General features: G+C 41.8%; 73 pseudogenes; all 73 read left to right on the plus strand.

Annotated features, from left to right (window-relative positions):
• Positions 1-56: 56 nt before the first annotated feature.
• On the plus strand, positions 57-175 carry LOC142735513 (5S ribosomal RNA; annotated as a pseudogene).
• A 67-nt stretch (positions 176-242) lies between these two features.
• Positions 243-361, plus strand: LOC142687402 (5S ribosomal RNA; annotated as a pseudogene).
• A 67-nt stretch (positions 362-428) lies between these two features.
• Positions 429-547, plus strand: LOC142738440 (5S ribosomal RNA; annotated as a pseudogene).
• A 253-nt stretch (positions 548-800) lies between these two features.
• LOC142736845 (5S ribosomal RNA) lies at positions 801-919 on the plus strand (annotated as a pseudogene).
• Positions 920-986: 67 nt separating this feature from the next.
• LOC142737384 (5S ribosomal RNA) lies at positions 987-1,105 on the plus strand (annotated as a pseudogene).
• A 67-nt stretch (positions 1,106-1,172) lies between these two features.
• Positions 1,173-1,291, plus strand: LOC142736302 (5S ribosomal RNA; annotated as a pseudogene).
• A 67-nt stretch (positions 1,292-1,358) lies between these two features.
• Positions 1,359-1,477, plus strand: LOC142679541 (5S ribosomal RNA; annotated as a pseudogene).
• Positions 1,478-1,544: 67 nt separating this feature from the next.
• LOC142737485 (5S ribosomal RNA) lies at positions 1,545-1,663 on the plus strand (annotated as a pseudogene).
• Positions 1,664-1,730: 67 nt separating this feature from the next.
• LOC142669870 (5S ribosomal RNA) lies at positions 1,731-1,849 on the plus strand (annotated as a pseudogene).
• A 253-nt stretch (positions 1,850-2,102) lies between these two features.
• LOC142736846 (5S ribosomal RNA) lies at positions 2,103-2,221 on the plus strand (annotated as a pseudogene).
• A 67-nt stretch (positions 2,222-2,288) lies between these two features.
• Positions 2,289-2,407, plus strand: LOC142731229 (5S ribosomal RNA; annotated as a pseudogene).
• Positions 2,408-2,474: 67 nt separating this feature from the next.
• Positions 2,475-2,593, plus strand: LOC142729721 (5S ribosomal RNA; annotated as a pseudogene).
• A 67-nt stretch (positions 2,594-2,660) lies between these two features.
• LOC142738289 (5S ribosomal RNA) lies at positions 2,661-2,779 on the plus strand (annotated as a pseudogene).
• Positions 2,780-2,846: 67 nt separating this feature from the next.
• LOC142684897 (5S ribosomal RNA) lies at positions 2,847-2,965 on the plus strand (annotated as a pseudogene).
• Positions 2,966-3,218: 253 nt separating this feature from the next.
• LOC142736847 (5S ribosomal RNA) lies at positions 3,219-3,337 on the plus strand (annotated as a pseudogene).
• Positions 3,338-3,404: 67 nt separating this feature from the next.
• On the plus strand, positions 3,405-3,523 carry LOC142737910 (5S ribosomal RNA; annotated as a pseudogene).
• A 67-nt stretch (positions 3,524-3,590) lies between these two features.
• LOC142725074 (5S ribosomal RNA) lies at positions 3,591-3,709 on the plus strand (annotated as a pseudogene).
• Positions 3,710-3,962: 253 nt separating this feature from the next.
• On the plus strand, positions 3,963-4,081 carry LOC142677709 (5S ribosomal RNA; annotated as a pseudogene).
• A 253-nt stretch (positions 4,082-4,334) lies between these two features.
• Positions 4,335-4,453, plus strand: LOC142694728 (5S ribosomal RNA; annotated as a pseudogene).
• A 67-nt stretch (positions 4,454-4,520) lies between these two features.
• LOC142683875 (5S ribosomal RNA) lies at positions 4,521-4,639 on the plus strand (annotated as a pseudogene).
• Positions 4,640-4,706: 67 nt separating this feature from the next.
• LOC142690588 (5S ribosomal RNA) lies at positions 4,707-4,825 on the plus strand (annotated as a pseudogene).
• A 67-nt stretch (positions 4,826-4,892) lies between these two features.
• LOC142713527 (5S ribosomal RNA) lies at positions 4,893-5,011 on the plus strand (annotated as a pseudogene).
• Positions 5,012-5,078: 67 nt separating this feature from the next.
• LOC142669748 (5S ribosomal RNA) lies at positions 5,079-5,197 on the plus strand (annotated as a pseudogene).
• A 67-nt stretch (positions 5,198-5,264) lies between these two features.
• LOC142709579 (5S ribosomal RNA) lies at positions 5,265-5,383 on the plus strand (annotated as a pseudogene).
• Positions 5,384-5,450: 67 nt separating this feature from the next.
• Positions 5,451-5,569, plus strand: LOC142668821 (5S ribosomal RNA; annotated as a pseudogene).
• Positions 5,570-5,636: 67 nt separating this feature from the next.
• LOC142735863 (5S ribosomal RNA) lies at positions 5,637-5,755 on the plus strand (annotated as a pseudogene).
• A 67-nt stretch (positions 5,756-5,822) lies between these two features.
• LOC142694130 (5S ribosomal RNA) lies at positions 5,823-5,941 on the plus strand (annotated as a pseudogene).
• Positions 5,942-6,380: 439 nt separating this feature from the next.
• Positions 6,381-6,499, plus strand: LOC142732134 (5S ribosomal RNA; annotated as a pseudogene).
• Positions 6,500-6,566: 67 nt separating this feature from the next.
• Positions 6,567-6,685, plus strand: LOC142700128 (5S ribosomal RNA; annotated as a pseudogene).
• Positions 6,686-6,752: 67 nt separating this feature from the next.
• On the plus strand, positions 6,753-6,871 carry LOC142702895 (5S ribosomal RNA; annotated as a pseudogene).
• Positions 6,872-6,938: 67 nt separating this feature from the next.
• Positions 6,939-7,057, plus strand: LOC142702459 (5S ribosomal RNA; annotated as a pseudogene).
• Positions 7,058-7,310: 253 nt separating this feature from the next.
• On the plus strand, positions 7,311-7,429 carry LOC142737539 (5S ribosomal RNA; annotated as a pseudogene).
• Positions 7,430-7,682: 253 nt separating this feature from the next.
• LOC142736177 (5S ribosomal RNA) lies at positions 7,683-7,801 on the plus strand (annotated as a pseudogene).
• Positions 7,802-7,868: 67 nt separating this feature from the next.
• On the plus strand, positions 7,869-7,987 carry LOC142705819 (5S ribosomal RNA; annotated as a pseudogene).
• Positions 7,988-8,054: 67 nt separating this feature from the next.
• Positions 8,055-8,173, plus strand: LOC142681816 (5S ribosomal RNA; annotated as a pseudogene).
• A 67-nt stretch (positions 8,174-8,240) lies between these two features.
• On the plus strand, positions 8,241-8,359 carry LOC142675510 (5S ribosomal RNA; annotated as a pseudogene).
• A 67-nt stretch (positions 8,360-8,426) lies between these two features.
• LOC142693865 (5S ribosomal RNA) lies at positions 8,427-8,545 on the plus strand (annotated as a pseudogene).
• A 253-nt stretch (positions 8,546-8,798) lies between these two features.
• On the plus strand, positions 8,799-8,917 carry LOC142735853 (5S ribosomal RNA; annotated as a pseudogene).
• A 67-nt stretch (positions 8,918-8,984) lies between these two features.
• Positions 8,985-9,103, plus strand: LOC142693059 (5S ribosomal RNA; annotated as a pseudogene).
• A 70-nt stretch (positions 9,104-9,173) lies between these two features.
• Positions 9,174-9,292, plus strand: LOC142728966 (5S ribosomal RNA; annotated as a pseudogene).
• Positions 9,293-9,359: 67 nt separating this feature from the next.
• On the plus strand, positions 9,360-9,478 carry LOC142709590 (5S ribosomal RNA; annotated as a pseudogene).
• A 67-nt stretch (positions 9,479-9,545) lies between these two features.
• Positions 9,546-9,664, plus strand: LOC142668843 (5S ribosomal RNA; annotated as a pseudogene).
• A 67-nt stretch (positions 9,665-9,731) lies between these two features.
• Positions 9,732-9,850, plus strand: LOC142735864 (5S ribosomal RNA; annotated as a pseudogene).
• A 67-nt stretch (positions 9,851-9,917) lies between these two features.
• Positions 9,918-10,036, plus strand: LOC142694119 (5S ribosomal RNA; annotated as a pseudogene).
• Positions 10,037-10,289: 253 nt separating this feature from the next.
• Positions 10,290-10,408, plus strand: LOC142705422 (5S ribosomal RNA; annotated as a pseudogene).
• Positions 10,409-10,475: 67 nt separating this feature from the next.
• On the plus strand, positions 10,476-10,594 carry LOC142710671 (5S ribosomal RNA; annotated as a pseudogene).
• A 67-nt stretch (positions 10,595-10,661) lies between these two features.
• LOC142732249 (5S ribosomal RNA) lies at positions 10,662-10,780 on the plus strand (annotated as a pseudogene).
• Positions 10,781-10,847: 67 nt separating this feature from the next.
• On the plus strand, positions 10,848-10,966 carry LOC142700084 (5S ribosomal RNA; annotated as a pseudogene).
• Positions 10,967-11,033: 67 nt separating this feature from the next.
• On the plus strand, positions 11,034-11,152 carry LOC142692817 (5S ribosomal RNA; annotated as a pseudogene).
• A 67-nt stretch (positions 11,153-11,219) lies between these two features.
• On the plus strand, positions 11,220-11,338 carry LOC142702470 (5S ribosomal RNA; annotated as a pseudogene).
• A 253-nt stretch (positions 11,339-11,591) lies between these two features.
• LOC142737551 (5S ribosomal RNA) lies at positions 11,592-11,710 on the plus strand (annotated as a pseudogene).
• A 253-nt stretch (positions 11,711-11,963) lies between these two features.
• Positions 11,964-12,082, plus strand: LOC142736178 (5S ribosomal RNA; annotated as a pseudogene).
• A 67-nt stretch (positions 12,083-12,149) lies between these two features.
• LOC142705831 (5S ribosomal RNA) lies at positions 12,150-12,268 on the plus strand (annotated as a pseudogene).
• A 67-nt stretch (positions 12,269-12,335) lies between these two features.
• LOC142699565 (5S ribosomal RNA) lies at positions 12,336-12,454 on the plus strand (annotated as a pseudogene).
• Positions 12,455-12,521: 67 nt separating this feature from the next.
• Positions 12,522-12,640, plus strand: LOC142737197 (5S ribosomal RNA; annotated as a pseudogene).
• A 67-nt stretch (positions 12,641-12,707) lies between these two features.
• LOC142736499 (5S ribosomal RNA) lies at positions 12,708-12,826 on the plus strand (annotated as a pseudogene).
• Positions 12,827-12,893: 67 nt separating this feature from the next.
• LOC142737584 (5S ribosomal RNA) lies at positions 12,894-13,012 on the plus strand (annotated as a pseudogene).
• Positions 13,013-13,079: 67 nt separating this feature from the next.
• LOC142738107 (5S ribosomal RNA) lies at positions 13,080-13,198 on the plus strand (annotated as a pseudogene).
• A 67-nt stretch (positions 13,199-13,265) lies between these two features.
• Positions 13,266-13,384, plus strand: LOC142736179 (5S ribosomal RNA; annotated as a pseudogene).
• A 67-nt stretch (positions 13,385-13,451) lies between these two features.
• LOC142705853 (5S ribosomal RNA) lies at positions 13,452-13,570 on the plus strand (annotated as a pseudogene).
• Positions 13,571-13,637: 67 nt separating this feature from the next.
• LOC142702851 (5S ribosomal RNA) lies at positions 13,638-13,756 on the plus strand (annotated as a pseudogene).
• Positions 13,757-13,823: 67 nt separating this feature from the next.
• Positions 13,824-13,942, plus strand: LOC142682923 (5S ribosomal RNA; annotated as a pseudogene).
• A 67-nt stretch (positions 13,943-14,009) lies between these two features.
• LOC142737161 (5S ribosomal RNA) lies at positions 14,010-14,128 on the plus strand (annotated as a pseudogene).
• Positions 14,129-14,195: 67 nt separating this feature from the next.
• LOC142666424 (5S ribosomal RNA) lies at positions 14,196-14,314 on the plus strand (annotated as a pseudogene).
• Positions 14,315-14,381: 67 nt separating this feature from the next.
• LOC142737173 (5S ribosomal RNA) lies at positions 14,382-14,500 on the plus strand (annotated as a pseudogene).
• A 67-nt stretch (positions 14,501-14,567) lies between these two features.
• LOC142738400 (5S ribosomal RNA) lies at positions 14,568-14,686 on the plus strand (annotated as a pseudogene).
• Positions 14,687-14,753: 67 nt separating this feature from the next.
• LOC142738119 (5S ribosomal RNA) lies at positions 14,754-14,872 on the plus strand (annotated as a pseudogene).
• Positions 14,873-14,939: 67 nt separating this feature from the next.
• Positions 14,940-15,058, plus strand: LOC142707979 (5S ribosomal RNA; annotated as a pseudogene).
• A 67-nt stretch (positions 15,059-15,125) lies between these two features.
• Positions 15,126-15,244, plus strand: LOC142689655 (5S ribosomal RNA; annotated as a pseudogene).
• A 67-nt stretch (positions 15,245-15,311) lies between these two features.
• On the plus strand, positions 15,312-15,430 carry LOC142690732 (5S ribosomal RNA; annotated as a pseudogene).
• Positions 15,431-15,497: 67 nt separating this feature from the next.
• LOC142735748 (5S ribosomal RNA) lies at positions 15,498-15,616 on the plus strand (annotated as a pseudogene).
• Positions 15,617-16,231: 615 nt separating this feature from the next.
• LOC142681379 (5S ribosomal RNA) lies at positions 16,232-16,350 on the plus strand (annotated as a pseudogene).
• A 253-nt stretch (positions 16,351-16,603) lies between these two features.
• On the plus strand, positions 16,604-16,722 carry LOC142713538 (5S ribosomal RNA; annotated as a pseudogene).
• Positions 16,723-16,778: the final 56 nt, after the last annotated feature.

Raw genomic sequence — 16,778 nt, forward strand, 5'->3', positions numbered from 1 at the left:
CGTTTAGATTTTGTTTCACAATCGATTAAAAAGGACTATGGATTAAAGTATTTAATGTCAATGGCCATTCTAAGCTGAATGTGCCTGCTCTCGTCAGATCGCAGAAGTTACACAGCTTAAGGCCTCGTTAGTACCAGTGTGGGAGACTGTCTGGGAATCCGTGGTGCGGTTGACTTTTTATTATGTCGTTTAGATTTTGTTTCACAATCGATTAAAAAGGACTATGGATTAAAGCATTTAAAGTCAATGGCCATTCTAAGCTGAATGTGCCTGCTCTCGTCAGTTCGCAGAAGTTACACAGCATAAGGCCTCGCTAGTACCAGTGTGGGAGACTGTCTGGGAATCCGTGGTGCGGTTGACTTTTTATTATGTCGTTTAGATTTTGTTTCACAATAGATTAAATAGGACTATGGATTAAAGCACTTAACGTCAATGGCCATTCTAAGCTGAATGTGCCTGCTCTCGTCAGAACACAGAAGTTACACAGCTTAAGGCCTCGCTAGTACCAGTGTGGGAGACTGTCTGGGAATACGTGGTGCGGTTGAATTTTTATTATGTCGTTTAGATTTTGTTTCACAATCGATTAAAAAGGACTATGGATTAAAGCATTTAATGTCAATGGCCATTCTAAGCTGAATGTGCCCACTCTCGTCAGAACGCAGAAGTTACACAGCTTAAGGCCTCGCTAGTTCCAGTGTGGGAGACTGTCTGGGAATCCGTGGTGCGGTTGAATTTTTATTATGTCGTTTAGATTTTGTTTCACAATCGATTAAAAAGGACTATGGATTAAAGCATTTAATGTCAATGGCCATTCTAAGCTGAATGTCCCTGCTCTCGTCAGATCGCAGAAGTTACACAGCTTAAGGCCTCGCTAGTACCAGTGTGGGAGACTGTCTGGGAATCCGTGGTGCGGTTGCCTTTTTATTATGTTGTTTAGATTTTGTTTCACAATAGATTAAATAGGACTATGGATTAAAGCTTTTAATGTCAATGGCCATTCTAAGCTGAATGTGCCTGCTCTCGTCAGATCGCAGAAGTTACACAGCGTAAGGCCTCGCTAGTACCAGTGTGGGAGACTGTCTGGGAATCCGTGGTGCGGTTGACTTTTTATTATGTCGTTTAGATTTTGTTTCACAATCGATTAAAAAGGACTATGGATTTAAGCATTTAATGTCAATGGCCATTCTAAACTGAATGTGCCTGCTCTCGTCAGATCGCAGAAGTTACACAGCTTAAGGCCTCGCTAGTACCAGTGTGGGAGACTGTCTGGGAATCCGTGGTGCGGTTGACTTTTTATTATGTCGTTTAGATTTTGTTTCACAATCGATTAAAAAGGACTATGGATTGACGCATTTAATGTCAATGGCCATTCTAAGCTGAATGTGCCTGCTCTCGTCAGATCACAGAAGTTACACAGCTTAAGGCCTCGCTAGTACCAGTGTGGGAGACTGTCTGTGAATCCGTGGTGCGGTTGACTTTTTATTATGTCGTTTAGATTTTGTTTCACAATCGATAAAAAAGGACTATGGATTAAAGCATTTAATGTCAATGGCCATTCTAAGCTGAATGTTCCTGCTCTCGTCAGATCGCAGAAGTTACACAGCATAAGGCCTCGCTAGTACCAGTGTGGGAGACTGTCTGGGAATCCGTGGTGCGGTTGACTTTTTATTATGTCGTTTAGATTTTGTTTCACAATAGATTAAATAGGACTATGGATTAAAGCACTGAACGTCAATGGCCATTCTAAGCTGAATGTGCCTGCTCTCGTCAGAACACAGAAGTTACACAGCTTAAGGCCTCGCTAGTACCAGTGTGGGAGACTGTCTGGGAATCCGTGGTGCGGTTGAATTTTTATTATGTCGTTTAGATTTTGTTTCACAATCGATTAAAAAGGACTATGGATTAAAGCATTTAACGTCAATGGCCATTCTAAGCTGAATGTCCCCTCTCTCGTCAGAACGCAGAAGTTACACAGCTTAAGGCCTCGCTAGTACCAGTGTGGGAGACTGTCTGGGAATCCGTGGTGCGGTTGAATTTTTATTATGTCGTTTAGATTTTGTTTCACAATCGATTAAAAAGGACTATGGATTAAAGCATTTAATGTCAATGGCCATTCTAAGCTGAATGTCCCTGCTCTCGTCAGATCGCAGAAGTTACACAGCTTAAGGCCTCGCTAGTACCAGTGTGGGAGACTGTCTGGGAATCCGTGGTGCGGTTGCCTTTTTATTATGTTGTTTAGATTTTGTTTCACAATAGATTAAATAGGACTATGGATTAAAGCTTTTAATGTCAATGGCCATTCTAAGCTGAATGTGCCTGCTCTCGTCAGAACGCAGAAGTTACACAGCTTAAGGCCTCGCTAGTACCAGTGTGGGAGACTGTCTGGGAATCCGTGGTGCGTTTGACTTTTTATTATGTCGTTTAGATTTTGTTTCACAATAGATTAAATAGGACTATGGATTAAAGCATTTAACGTCAATGGCCATTCTAAGCTGAATGTGCCTGCTCTCGTCAGAACGCAGAAGTTACACAGCTTAAGGCCTCGCTAGTACTAGTGTGGGAGACTGTCTGGGAATCCGTGGTGCGGTTGAATTTTTATTATGTCGTTTAGATTTTGTTTCACAATCGATTAAAAAGGACTATGGATTAAAGCATTTAATGTCAATGGCCATTCTAAGCTGAATGTCCCTGCTCTTGTCAGATCGCAGAAGTTACACAGCTTAAGGCCTCGCTAGTACCAGTGTGGGAGACTGTCTGGGAATCCGTGGTGCGGTTGACTTTTTATTATGTCGTTTAGATTTTGTTTCACAATAGATTAAATAGTACTATGGATTAAGGCTTTTAATGTCAATGGCCATTCTAAGCTGAATGCGCCTGCTCTCGTCAGAGCGCAGAAATTACACAGCTTAAGGCCTCGCTAGTACCAGTGTGGGAGACTGTCTGGGAATCCGTGGTGCGGTTGAATTTTTATTATGTCGTTTAGATTTTGTTTCACAATCGATTAAAAAGGACTATGGATTAAAGGATTTAACGTCAATGGCCATTCTAAGCTGAATGTGCCCTCTCTCGTCAGAACGCAGAAGTTACACAGCTTAAGGCCTCGCTAGTACCAGTGTGGGAGACTGTCTGGGAATCCGTGGTGCGGTTGAATTTTTATTATGTCGTTTAGATTTTGTTTCACAATCGATTAAAAAGGACTATGGATTAAAGCATTTAATGTCAATGGCCATTCTAAGCTGAATGTCCCTGCTCTCGTCAGATCGCAGAAGTTACACAGCTTAAGGCCTCGCTAGTACCAGTGTGGGAGACTGTCTGGGAATCCGTGGTGCGGTTGCCTTTTTATTATGTTGTTTAGATTTTGTTTCACAATAGATTAAATAGGACTATGGATTAAAGCTTTTAATGTCAATGGCCATTCTAAGCTGAATGTGCCTGCTCTCGTCAGAGCGCAGAAGTTACACAGCTTAAGGCCTCGCTAGTACCAGTGTGGGAGACTGTCTGGGAATCCGTGGTGCGTTTGACTTTTTATTATGTCGTTTAGATTTTGTTTCACAATAGATTAAATAGGACTATGGATTAAAGCATTTAACGTCAATGGCCATTCTAAGCTGAATGTGCCTGCTCTCGTCAGAACGCAGAAGTTACACAGCTTAAGACCTCGCTAGTACCAGTGTGGGAGACTGTCTGGGAATCCGTGGTGCGGTTGACTTTTTATTATGTCGTTTAGATTTTGTTTCACAATCGATTAAAAAGGACTATGGATTAAAGCAATTAATGTCAATGGCCATTCTAAGCTGAATGTGCCTGCTCTCGTTAGATCGCAGAAGTTACGCAGCTTAACGACTCGCTAGTACCAGTGTGGGAGACTGTCTGGGAATCTGTGGTGCGGTTGACTTTTTATTATGTCGTTTAGATTTTGTTTCACAATAGATTAAATAGGACTATGGATTAAAGCATTTAACGTCAATGGCCGTTCTAAGCTGAATGTGCCTGCTCTCGTCAGATCGCAGAAGTTACACAGCTTAAGGCCTCGCTAGTACCAGTGTGGGAGACTGTCTGGGAGTCCGTGGTGCGGTTGCCTTTTTATTATGTCGTTTAGATTTTGTTTCACAATCGATTAAAAAGGACTATGGATTAAAACATTTAATGTCAATGGCCATTCTAAGCTGAATGTGCCTGCTCTCATCAGATCGCAGAAGTTACACAGCTTAACGACTCGCTAGTACCAGTGTGGGAGACTGTCTGGGAATCTGTGGTGCGGTTGACTTTTTATTATGTCGTTTAGATTTTGTTTCACAATAGATTAAATAGGACTATGGATTAAAGCATTTAACGTCAATGGCCGTTCTAAGCTGAATGTGCCTGCTCTCGTCAGATCGCAGAAGTTACACAGCTTAAGGCCGCGCTAGCACCAGTGTGGGAGACTGTCTGGGAATCCGTGGTGCGGTTGACTTTTTATTATGTCGTTTAGATTTTGTTTCACAATCGATTAAAAAGGACTATGGATTAAAGCATTTAATGTCAATGGCCATTCTAAGCTGAATGTCCCTGCTCTCGTCAGATCGCAGAAGTTACACAGCTTAACGCCTCGCTAGTACCAGTGTGGGAGACTGTCTGGGAATCCGTGGTGCGGTTGACTTTTTATTATGTCGTTTAAATTTTGTTTCACAATCGATTAAAAAGGACTATGGATTAAAGCATTTAATGTCAATGGCCATTCTAAGCTGAATGTCCCTGCTCTCGTCAGATCGCAGAAGTTGCACAGCTTAAGGCCTCGCTAGTACCAGTGTGGGAGACTGTCTGGGAATCCGTGGTGTGGTTGACTTTTTATTATGTCGTTTAGATTTTGTTTCACAATCGATTAAAAAGGACTATGGATTAAAGCATTTAATGTCAATGGCCATTCTAAGCTGAATGTGCCTGCTCTCGTCAGATCGCAGAAGTTACACAGCTTAAGGCCTCGCTAGTACCAGTGTGGGAGACTGTCTGGGAATCCGTGGTGCGGTTGACTTTTTATTATGTCGATTAGATTTTGTTTCACAATCGATTAAAAAGGACTATGGATTAAAGCATTTAATGTCAATGGGCATTCTAAGCTGAATGTCCCTGCTCTCGTCAGATCGCAGAAGTTACACAGCTTAAGGCCTCGCTAGTACCTGTGTGGGAGACTGTCTGGGAATCCGTGGTGCGGTTGACTTTTTATTATGTCGTTTAGATTATGTTTCACAATAGATTAAATAGGACTATGGATTAAAGCATTTAACGTCAATAGCCATTCTAAGCTGAATGTGCCTGCTCTCGTCAGAACGCAGAAGTTACCCAGCTTAACGCCTCCCTAGTACCAGTGTGGGAGACTGTCTGGGAATCCGTGGTGCGGTTGACTTTTTATTATGTCGTTTAGATTTTGTTTCACAATCGATTAAAAAGGACTATGGATTAAAGCATTTAATGTCAATGGCCATTCTAAGCTGAATGTCCCTGCTCTCGTCAATTCGCAGAAGTTACACAGCTTAAGGCCTCGCTAGTACCAGTGTGGGAGACTGTCTGGGAATCCGTGGTGCTGTTGACTTTTTATTATGTCGTTTAGATTTTGTTTCACAATCGATTAAAAAGGACTATGGATTAAAGCAATTAATATCAATGGCCATTCTAAGCTGAATGTGCCTGCTCTCGTCAGATCGCAGAAGTTACACAGCTTAAGGCCTCGCTAGTACCAGTGTGGGAGACTGTCTGGGAATCCGTGGTGCGGTTGACTTTTTATTATGTCGTTTAGATTTTGTTTCACAATCGATTAAAAAGGACTATGGATTAAAGCATTTAATGTCAATGGCCATTCTAAGCTGAATGTGCCTGCTCTCGTCAGATCGCAGAAAATACACAGCTTAAGGCCTCGCTAATACCAGTGTGGGAGACTGTCTGGGAATCCGTGGTGCGGTTGATTTTTTATTATGTCGTTTAGATTTTGTTTCACAATAGATTAAATAGGACTATGGATTAAAGCATTTAACGTCAATGGCCATTCTAAGCTGAATGTGCCATCTCTCGTCAGAACGCAGAAGTTACACAGCTTAAGGCCTCGCTAGTACCAGTGTGTGAGACTGTCTGGGAATCCGTGGTGCGGTTGAATTTTTATTATGTCGTTTAGATTTTGTTTCACAATCGATTAAAAAGGACTATGGATTAAAGCATTTAATGTCAATGGCCACTCTAAGCTGAATGTCCCTGCCCTCGTTAGATCGCAGAAGTTACACAGCTTAACGCCTCGCTAGTACCAGTGTGGGAGACTGTCTGGGAATCCGTGGTGCGGTTGACTTTTTATTATGTCGTTTAGATTTTGTTTCACAATCGATTAAAAAGGACTATGGATTAAAACATTTAATGTCAATGGCCATTCTAAGCTGAATGTGCCTGCTCTCATCAGATCGCAGAAGTTACACAGCTTAAGGCCTCGCTAGTACCAGTGTGGGAGACTGTCTGGGAATCCGTGGTGCGGTTGACTTTTTATTATGTTGTTTAGATTTTGTTTCGCAATAGATTAAATAGGACTATGGATTAAAGCATTTAACGTCAATGGCCATTCTAAGCTGAATGTGCCTGCTCTCGTCAGATCGCAGAAGTTACACAGCTTAAGGACTCGCTAGTACCAGTGTGGGAGACTGTCTGGGAATCCGTGGTGCGGTTGAATTTTTATTATGTCGTTTAGATTTTGTTTCACAATCGATTAAAAAGGACTATGGATTAAAGCATTTAATGTCAATGGCCAGTCTAAACTGATTGTCCCTGCTCTCGTCAGATCGCAGAAGTTACACAGCTTAAGGCCTCGCTAGTACCAGTGTGGGAGACTGTTTGGGAATCCGTGGTGCGGTTGACTTTTTATTATGTTGTTTAGATTTTGTTTCACAATAGATTAAATAGGACTATGGATTAAAGCTTTTAATGTCAATGGCCATTCTAAGCTGAATGTTCCTTCTCTCGTCAGATCGCAGAAGTTACACAGCTTAAGGCCTCGCTAGTACAAGTGTGGGAGACTGTCTGGGAATCCGTGGTGCGGTTGACTTTTTATTATGTCGTTTAGATTTTGTTTCACAATCGATTAAAAAGGACTTTGGATTAAAGCATTTAATGTTAATGGCCATTCTAAGCTGAATGTGCCTGCTCTCGTTAGATCGCAGAAGTTACACAGCTTAACGCCTCCCTAGTACCAGTGTGGGAGACTGTCTGGGAATCCGTGGTGCGGTTGACTTTTTATTATGTTGTTTAGATTTTGTTTCACAATAGATTAAATAGGACTATGGATTAAGGCTTTTAAGGTCAATGGCCATTCTAAGCTGAATGTGCCTGCTCTCGTCAGATCACAGAAGTTACACAGCTTAAGGCCTCGCTAGTACCAGTGTGGGAGACTGTCTGGGAATCCGTGGTGCTGTTGACTTTTTATTATGTCGTTTAGATTTTGTTTCACAATCGATTAAAAAGGACTATGGATTAAAGCATTTAAAGTCAATGGCCATTCTAAGCTGAATGTGCCTGCTCTCGTTAGATCGCAGAAGTTACACAGCTTAACGCCTCGCTAGTACCAGTGTGTGAGACTGTCTGGGAATCCGTGGTGCGGTTGACTATTTATTATGTCGTTTAGATTTTGTTTCACAATAGATTAAATAGGACTATGGATTAAAGCATTTAACGTCAATGGCCATTCTAAGCTGAATGTGCCTGCTCTCGTCCGAACGCAGAAGTTACACAGCTTAAGGCCTCGCTAGTACTAGTGTGGGAGACTGTCTGGGAATCTGTGGTGCGGTTGAGTTTTTATTATGTCGTTTAGATTTTGTTTCACAATCGATTAAAAAGGACTATGGATTAAAGCCTTTAATGTCAATGGCCATTCTAAGCTGAATGTCCCTGCTCTCGTCCGATCGCAGAAGTTACACAGCTTAAGGACTCGCTGGTACCAGTGTGGGAGACTGTCTGGGAATGCGTGGTGCGGTTGACTTTTTATTATGTTGTTTAGATTTTGTTTCACAATAGATTAAATAGGACTATGGATTAAGGCTTTTAATGTCAATGGCCATTCTAAGCTGAATGTGCCTGCTCTCGTCAGATCGCAGAAGTTACACAGCTTCAGGCCTCGCTAGTACCAGTGTGGGAGACTGTCTGGGAATCCGTGGAGCGGTTGAATTTTGATTATGTCGTTTAGATTTTGTTTCACAATCGATTAAAAAGGACTATGGATTAAAGCATTTAATGTCAATGGCCATTCTAAGCTGAATATCCCTGCTCTCGTCAGATCGCAGAAGTTACACAGCTTAACGCCTCGCTAGTACCAGTGTGGGAGACTGTCTGGGAATCCGTGGAGCTGTTGACTTTTTATTATGTCGTTTAGATTTTGTTTCACAATCGATTAAAAAGGACTATGGATTAAAGCATTTAATGTCAATGGCCATTCTAAGCTGAATGTGCCTGCTCTCGTCAGATCGCAGAAGTTACACAGCTTAAGTCCTCGCTAGTACCAGTGTGGGAGACTGTCTGGGAATCCGTGGTGGGGTTGACTTTTTATTATGTTGTTTAGATTTTGTTTCACAATAGATTAAATAGGACTATGGATTAAGGCTTTTAATGTCAATGTCCATTCTAAGCTGAATGTGCCTGCTCTCGTCAGATCGCAGAAGTTACACAGCTTAAGCCCTCGCTAGTACCAGTGTGGGAGATTGTCTGGGAATCCATGGTGCGGTTGAGTTTTTATTATGTCGTTTAGATTTTGTTTCACAATCGATTAAAAAGGACTATGGATTAAAGCATTTAATGTCAATGGCCATTCTAAGCTGAATGTGCCTGCTCTCGTCAGATCGCAGAAGTTACACAGCTTAAGGCCTTGCTAGTACCAGTGTGGGAGACTGTCTGGGAATGCGTGGTGCGGTTGACTTTTTATTATGTCGTTTAGATTTTGTTTCACAATCGATTAAAAAGGACTATGGATTAAAGCATTTAATGTCAATGGCCATTCTAAGCTGAATGTGCCTGCTCTTGTCAGATCGCAGAAGTTACACAGCTTAAGCCCTCGCTAGTACCAGTGTGGGAGACTGTCTGGGAATCCGTGGTGCGGTTGACTTTTTATTATGTCGTTTAGATTTTTTTTTTTCACAATAGATTAAAAAGGACTATGGATTAAAGCATTTAATGTCAATGGCCATTCTAAGCTGAATGTGCCTGCTCTCGTCAGATCGCAGAAGTTACACAGCTTAAGGCCTCGCAAGTACCAGTGTGGGAGACTGTCTGGGAATCCGTGGTGCGGTTGACTTTTTATTATGTCGTTTAGATTATGTTTCACAATAGATTAAATAGGACTATGGATTAAAGCATTTAACGTCAATAGCCATTCTAAGCTGAATGTGCCTGCTCTCGTCAGAACGCAGAAGTTACCCAGCTTAACGCCTCCCTAGTACCAGTGTGGGAGACTGTCTGGGAATCCGTGGTGCGGTTGACTTTTTATTATGTCGTTTAGATTTTGTTTCACAATCGATTAAAAAGGACTATGGATTAAAGCATTTAATGTCAATGGCCATTCTAAGCTGAATGTCCCTGCTCTCGTCAATTCGCAGAAGTTACACAGCTTAAGGCCTCGCTAGTACCAGTGTGGGAGACTGTCTGGGAATCCGTGGTGCTGTTGACTTTTTATTATGTCGTTTAGATTTTGTTTCACAATCGATTAAAAAGGACTATGGATTAAAGCAATTAATATCAATGGCCATTCTAAGCTGAATGTGCCTGCTCTCGTCAGATCGCAGAAGTTACACAGCTTAAGGCCTCGCTAGTACCAGTGTGGGAGACTGTCTGGGAATCCGTGGTGCGGTTGACTTTTTATTATGTCGTTTAGATTTTGTTTCACAATCGATTAAAAAGGACTATGGATTAAAGCATTTAATGTCAATGGCCATTCTAAGCTGAATGTGCCTGCTCTCGTCAGATCGCAGAAAATACACAGCTTAAGGCCTCGCTAATACCAGTGTGGGAGACTGTCTGGGAATCCGTGGTGCGGTTGATTTTTTATTATGTCGTTTAGATTTTGTTTCACAATAGATTAAATAGGACTATGGATTAAAGCATTTAACGTCAATGGCCATTCTAAGCTGAATGTGCCATCTCTCGTCAGAACGCAGAAGTTACACAGCTTAAGGCCTCGCTAGTACCAGTGTGTGAGACTGTCTGGGAATCCGTGGTGCGGTTGAATTTTTATTATGTCGTTTAGATTTTGTTTCACAATCGATTAAAAAGGACTATGGATTAAAGCATTTAATGTCAATGGCCACTCTAAGCTGAATGTCCCTTCTCTCGTCAGATCGCAGAAGTTACACAGCTTAAGGCCTCGCTAGTACCAGTGTGGGAGACTGTCTGGGAATCCGTGGTGCGGTTGACTTTTTATTATGTCGTTTAGATTTTGTTTCACAATCGATTAAAAAGGACTATGGATTAAAGCATTTAATGTCAATGGCCATTCTAAGCTGAATGTGCCTGCCCTCGTTAGATCGCAGAAGTTACACAGCTTAACGCCTCGCTAGTACCAGTGTGGGAGACTGTCTGGGAATCCGTGGTGCGGTTGACTTTTTATTATGTCGTTTAGATTTTGTTTCACAATCGATTAAAAAGGACTATGGATTAAAACATTTAATGTCAATGGCCATTCTAAGCTGAATGTGCCTGCTCTCATCAGATCGCAGAAGTTACACAGCTTAAGGCCTCGCTAGTACCAGTGTGGGAGACTGTCTGGGAATCCGTGGTGCGGTTGACTTTTTATTATGTTGTTTAGATTTTGTTTCGCAATAGATTAAATAGGACTATGGATTAAAGCATTTAACGTCAATGGCCATTCTAAGCTGAATGTGCCTGCTCTCGTCAGATCGCAGAAGTTACACAGCTTAAGGACTCGCTAGTACCAGTGTGGGAGACTGTCTGGGAATCCGTGGTGCGGTTGAATTTTTATTATGTCGTTTAGATTTTGTTTCACAATCGATTAAAAAGGACTATGGATTAAAGCATTTAATGTCAATGGCCAGTCTAAACTGAATGTCCCTGCTCTCGTCAGATCGCAGAAGTTACACAGCTTAAGGCCTCGCTAGTACCAGTGTGGGAGACTGTTTGGGAATCCGTGGTGCGGTTGACTTCTTATTATGTTGTTTAGATTTTGTTTCACAATAGATTAAATAGGACTATGGATTAAAGCTTTTAATGTCAATGGCCATTCTAAGCTGAATGTTCCTTCTCTCGTCAGATCGCAGAAGTTACACAGCTTAAGGCCTCGCTAGTACAAGTGTGGGAGACTGTCTGGGAATCCGTGGTGCGGTTGACTTTTTATTATGTCGTTTAGATTTTGTTTCACAATCGATTAAAAAGGACTTTGGATTAAAGCATTTAATGTTAATGGCCATTCTAAGCTGAATGTGCCTGCTCTCGTTAGATCGCAGAAGTTACACAGCTTAACGCCTCCCTAGTACCAGTGTGGGAGACTGTCTGGGAATCCGTGGTGCGGTTGACTTTTTATTATGTTGTTTAGATTTTGTTTCACAATAGATTAAATAGGACTATGGATTAAGGCTTTTAAGGTCAATGGCCATTCTAAGCTGAATGTGCCTGCTCTCGTCAGATCACAGAAGTTACACAGCTTAAGGCCTCGCTAGTACCAGTGTGGGAGACTGTCTGGGAATCCGTGGTGCTGTTGACTTTTTATTATGTCGTTTAGATTTTGTTTCACAATCGATTAAAAAGGACTATGGATTAAAGCATTTAAAGTCAATGGCCATTCTAAGCTGAATGTGCCTGCTCTCGTTAGATCGCAGAAGTTACACAGCTTAACGCCTCGCTAGTACCAGTGTGTGAGACTGTCTGGGAATCCGTGGTGCGGTTGACTATTTATTATGTCGTTTAGATTTTGTTTCACAATAGATTAAATAGGACTATGGATTAAAGCATTTAACGTCAATGGCCATTCTAAGCTGAATGTGCCTGCTCTCGTCCGAACGCAGAAGTTACACAGCTTAAGGCCTCGCTAGTACTAGTGTGGGAGACTGTCTGGGAATCTGTGGTGCGGTTGAGTTTTTATTATGTCGTTTAGATTTTGTTTCACAATCGATTAAAAAGGACTATGGATTAAAGCCTTTAATGTCAATGGCCATTCTAAGCTGAATGTCCCTGCTCTCGTCCGATCGCAGAAGTTACACAGCTTAAGGACTCGCTGGTACCAGTGTGGGAGACTGTCTGGGAATGCGTGGTGCGGTTGACTTTTTATTATGTTGTTTAGATTTTGTTTCACAATAGATTAAATAGGACTATGGATTAAGGCTTTTAATGTCTATGGCCATTCTAAGCTGAATGTCCCTGCTCTTGTCAGATCGCAGAAGTTACACAGCTTAAGGCCTCGCTAGTACCAGTGTGGGAGACTGTCTGGGAATCCGTGGTGTGGTTGACTTTTTATTATGTCGTTTAGATTTTGTTTCACAATCGATTAAAAAGGACTATGGATTAAAGCATTTAATGTCAATGGCCATTCTAAGCTGAATGTGCCTGCTCTCGTCAGATCGCAGAAGTTACACAGCTTAAGGCCTCGCTAGTACCAGTGTGGGAGACTGTCTGGGAATTCGTGGTGCAGTTGACTTTTTATTATGTCGTTTAGATTTTGTTTCACAATCGATTAAAAAGGACTATGGATTAAATCATTTAATGTCAATGGCCATTCTAAGCTGAATGTGCCTGCTCTCGTCAGATCGCAGAAGTTACACAGCTTAAGGCCTCGCTAGTACCAGTGTGGGAGACTGTCTGGGAATCCGTGGTGCGGTTGAATTTTTATTATGTTGTTTCGATTTTGTTTCACAATCGATTAAAAAGGACTATGGATTAAAGCATTTAATGTCAATGGCCATTCTAAGCTGAATGTCCCTGCTCTCGTCAGATCACAGAAGTTACACAGCTTAAGGCCTCGCTAGTACCAGTATGGGAGACTGTCTGGGAATCCGTGGTGCGGTTGACTGTTTATTATGATGTTTAGATTTTGTTTCACAATAGATTAAATAGGACTATGGATTAAGGCTTTTAATGTCAATGGCCATTCTAAGCTGAATGTGCCTGCTCTCGTCAGATCGCAGAAGTTACACAGCTTAAGGCCTCGCTAGTACCAGTGTGGGAGACTGTCTGGGAATCCGTGGTGCGGTTGACTTTTTATTATGTCGTTTAGATTTTGTTTCACAATAGATTAAATAGGACTATGGATTAAAGCATTTAACGTCAATGGCCATTCTAAGCTGAATGTGCCTGCTCTCGTCCGAACGCAGAAGTTACACAGCTTAAGGCCTCGCTAGTACTAGTGTGGGAGACTGTCTGGGAATCTGTGGTGCGGTTGAGTTTTTATTATGTCGTTTAGATTTTGTTTCACAATCGATTAAAAAGGACTATGGATTAAAGCCTTTAATGTCAATGGCCATTCTAAGCTGAATGTCCCTGCTCTCGTCCGATCGCAGAAGTTACACAGCTTAAGGACTCGCTGGTACCAGTGTGGGAGACTGTCTGGGAATGCGTGGTGCGGTTGACTTTTTATTATGTTGTTTAGATTTTGTTTCACAATAGATTAAATAGGACTATGGATTAAGGCTTTTAATGTCTATGGCCATTCTAAGCTGAATGTGCCTGCTCTCGTCAGATCGCAGAAGTTACACAGCTTCAGGCCTCGCTGGTACCAGTGTGGGAGACTGTATGGGAATCCGTGGTGCGGTTGAATTTTTATTATGTCGTTTAGATTTTGTTTCACAATCGATTAAAAAGGACTATGGATTAAAGCATTTAATGTCAATGGCCATTCTAAGCTGAATGTCCCTGCTCTTGTCAGATCGCAGAAGTTACACAGCTTAAGGCCTCGCTAGTACCAGTGTGGGAGACTGTCTGGGAATCCGTGGTGTGGTTGACTTTTTATTATGTCGTTTAGATTTTGTTTCACAATCGATTAAAAAGGACTATGGATTAAAGCATTTAATGTCAATGGCCATTCTAAGCTGAATGTGCCTGCTCTCGTCAGATCGCAGAAGTTACACAGCTTAAGGCCTCGCTAGTACCAGTGTGGGAGACTGTCTGGGAATTCGTGGTGCAGTTGACTTTTTATTATGTCGTTTAGATTTTGTTTCACAATCGATTAAAAAGGACTATGGATTAAATCATTTAATGTCAATGGCCATTCTAAGCTGAATGTGCCTGCTCTCGTCAGATCGCAGAAGTTACACAGCTTAAGGCCTCGCTAGTACCAGTGTGGGAGACTGTCTGGGAATCCGTGGTGTGGTTGAATTTTTATTATGTCGTTTAGATTTTGTTTCACAATCGATTAAAAAGGACTATGGATTAAAGCATTTAATGTCAATGGCCATTCTAAGCTGAATGTGCCTGCTCTCGTCAGATCGCAGAAGTTACACAGCTTAAGGCCTCGCTAGTACCAGTGTGGGAGACTGTCTGGGAATTCGTGGTGCAGTTGACTTTTTATTATGTCGTTTAGATTTTGTTTCACAATCGATTAAAAAGGACTATGGATTAAATCATTTAATGTCAATGGCCATTCTAAGCTGAATGTGCCTGCTCTCGTCAGATCGCAGAAGTTACACAGCTTAAGGCCTCGCTAGTACCAGTATGGGAGAGTGTCTGGGAATCCGTGGTGCGGTTGACTGTTTATTATGATGTTTAGATTTTGTTTCACAATAGATTAAATAGGACTATGGATTAAGGCTTTTAATGTCAATGGCCATTCTAAGCTGAATGTGCCTGCTCTCGTCAGATCGCAGAAGTTACACAGCTTAAGGCCTCGCTAGTACCAGTGTGGGAGACTGTCTGGGAATCCGTGGTGCGGTTGACTTTTTATTATGTCGTTTAGATTTTGTTTCACAATAGATTAAATAGGACTATGGATTAAAGCATTTAACGTCAATGGCCATTCTAAGCTGAATGTGCCTGCTCTCGTCAGATCGCAGAAGTTACACAGCTTAAATCCTCGCTAGTACCAGTGTGGGAGACTGTCTGGGAATCCGTGGTGTGGTTGACTTTTTATTATGTCATTTAGATTATGTTTCACAATAGATTAAATAGGACTATGGATTAAAGCATTTAATGTCAATGGCCATTCTAAGCTGAATGTGCCTGCTCTCGTCACATCGCAGAAGTTACACAGCTTAAGGCCTCGCTAGTACCAGTGTGGGAGACTGTCTGGGAATCCGTGGTGCGGTTGACTTTTTATTATGTCGTTTAGATTTTGTTTCACAATCGATTAAAAAGGACTATGGATTAAAGCATTTAATGTCAATGGCCATTCTAAGCTGAATGTGCCTGCTCTCGTCAGATCGCAGAAGTTACACAGCTTAAGGCCTCGCCAGTACCAGTGTGGGAGACTGTCTGGGAATCCGTGGTGCGGTCGAATTTTTATTATGTCGTTTAGATTTTGTTTCACAATCGATTAAAAAGGACTATGGATTAAAGCATTTAATGTCAATGGCCATTCTAAGCTGAATGTGCCTGCTCTCGTCAGATCGCAGAAGTTACACAGCTTAAGGCCTTGCTAGTACCAGTGTGGGAGACTGTATGGGAATCCGTGGTGCGGTTGACTTTTTATTATGTCGTTTAGATTTTGTTTCACAATAGATTAAATAGGACTATGGATTAAAGCTTTTAATGTCAATGGCCATTCTAAGCTGAATGTGCCTGCGCTTGTCAGAACGCAGAAGTTACACAGCTTAAGGCCTCGCTAGTACCAGTGTGGGAAACTGTCTGGGAATCCGTGGTGCGGTTGAATTTTTATTATGTCGTTTAGATTTTGTTTCACAATCGATTAAAAAGGACTATGGATTAACGCATTTAATGTCAATGGCCATTCTAAGCTGAATGTCCCCTGCTCTCGTCAGATCGCAGAAATTACACAGCTTAATACCTCGCTAGTACCAGTGTGGGAGACTGTCTGGGAATCTGTGTTGCGGTTGACTTTTTATTATTTTGTTTCACAATAGATTAAATAGGACTATGGATTAAGGCTTTTAATGTCAATGGCCATTCTAAGCTCAATGAGCCTGCTCTCGTCAGATCGCAGAAGTTACACAGCTTAAAGCCTCGCTAGTACCAGTGTGGGAGACTGTCTGGGAATCCGTGGTGCGGTTGTCTTTTTATTATGTCGTTTAGATTTTGTTTCACAATCGATTAAAAAGGACTATGGATTAAAGCATTTAATGTCAATGGCCATTCTAAGCTGAATGTGCCTGCTCTCGTTAGATCGCAGAAGTTACACAGCTTAACGCCTCGCTAGTACCAGTGTGGGAGACTGTCTGGGAATCCGTGGTGCGGTTGACTTTTTATTATGTCGTTTAGATTTTGTTTCACAATAGATTAAATAGGACTATGGATTAAAGCATTTAACGTCAATGGCCATTCAAAGCTGAATGTGCCTGCTCTCGTCAGATCGCAGAAGTTACACAGCTTAAATCCTCGCTAGTACCAGTGTGGGAGACTGTCTGGGAATCCGTGGTGCGGTTGACTTTTTATTATGTCATTTAGATTTTGTTTCACAATAGATTAAATAGGACTATGGATTAAAGCATTTAACGTCAATGGCCATTCTAAGCTGAATGTGCCTGCTCTCGTCAGATCGCAGAAGTTACACAGCTTAAGGCCTCGCTAGTACCAGTGTGGGAGACTGTCTGGGAATCCGTGGTGCGGTTGACTTTTTATTATGTCGTTTAGATTTTGTTTCACAATCGATTAAAAAGGACTATGGATTA

Source organism: Rhinoderma darwinii, chromosome 1, assembly GCF_050947455.1.
Source record: "Rhinoderma darwinii isolate aRhiDar2 chromosome 1, aRhiDar2.hap1, whole genome shotgun sequence".
Classification (NCBI taxonomy): Eukaryota; Metazoa; Chordata; class Amphibia; order Anura; family Rhinodermatidae; genus Rhinoderma; species Rhinoderma darwinii.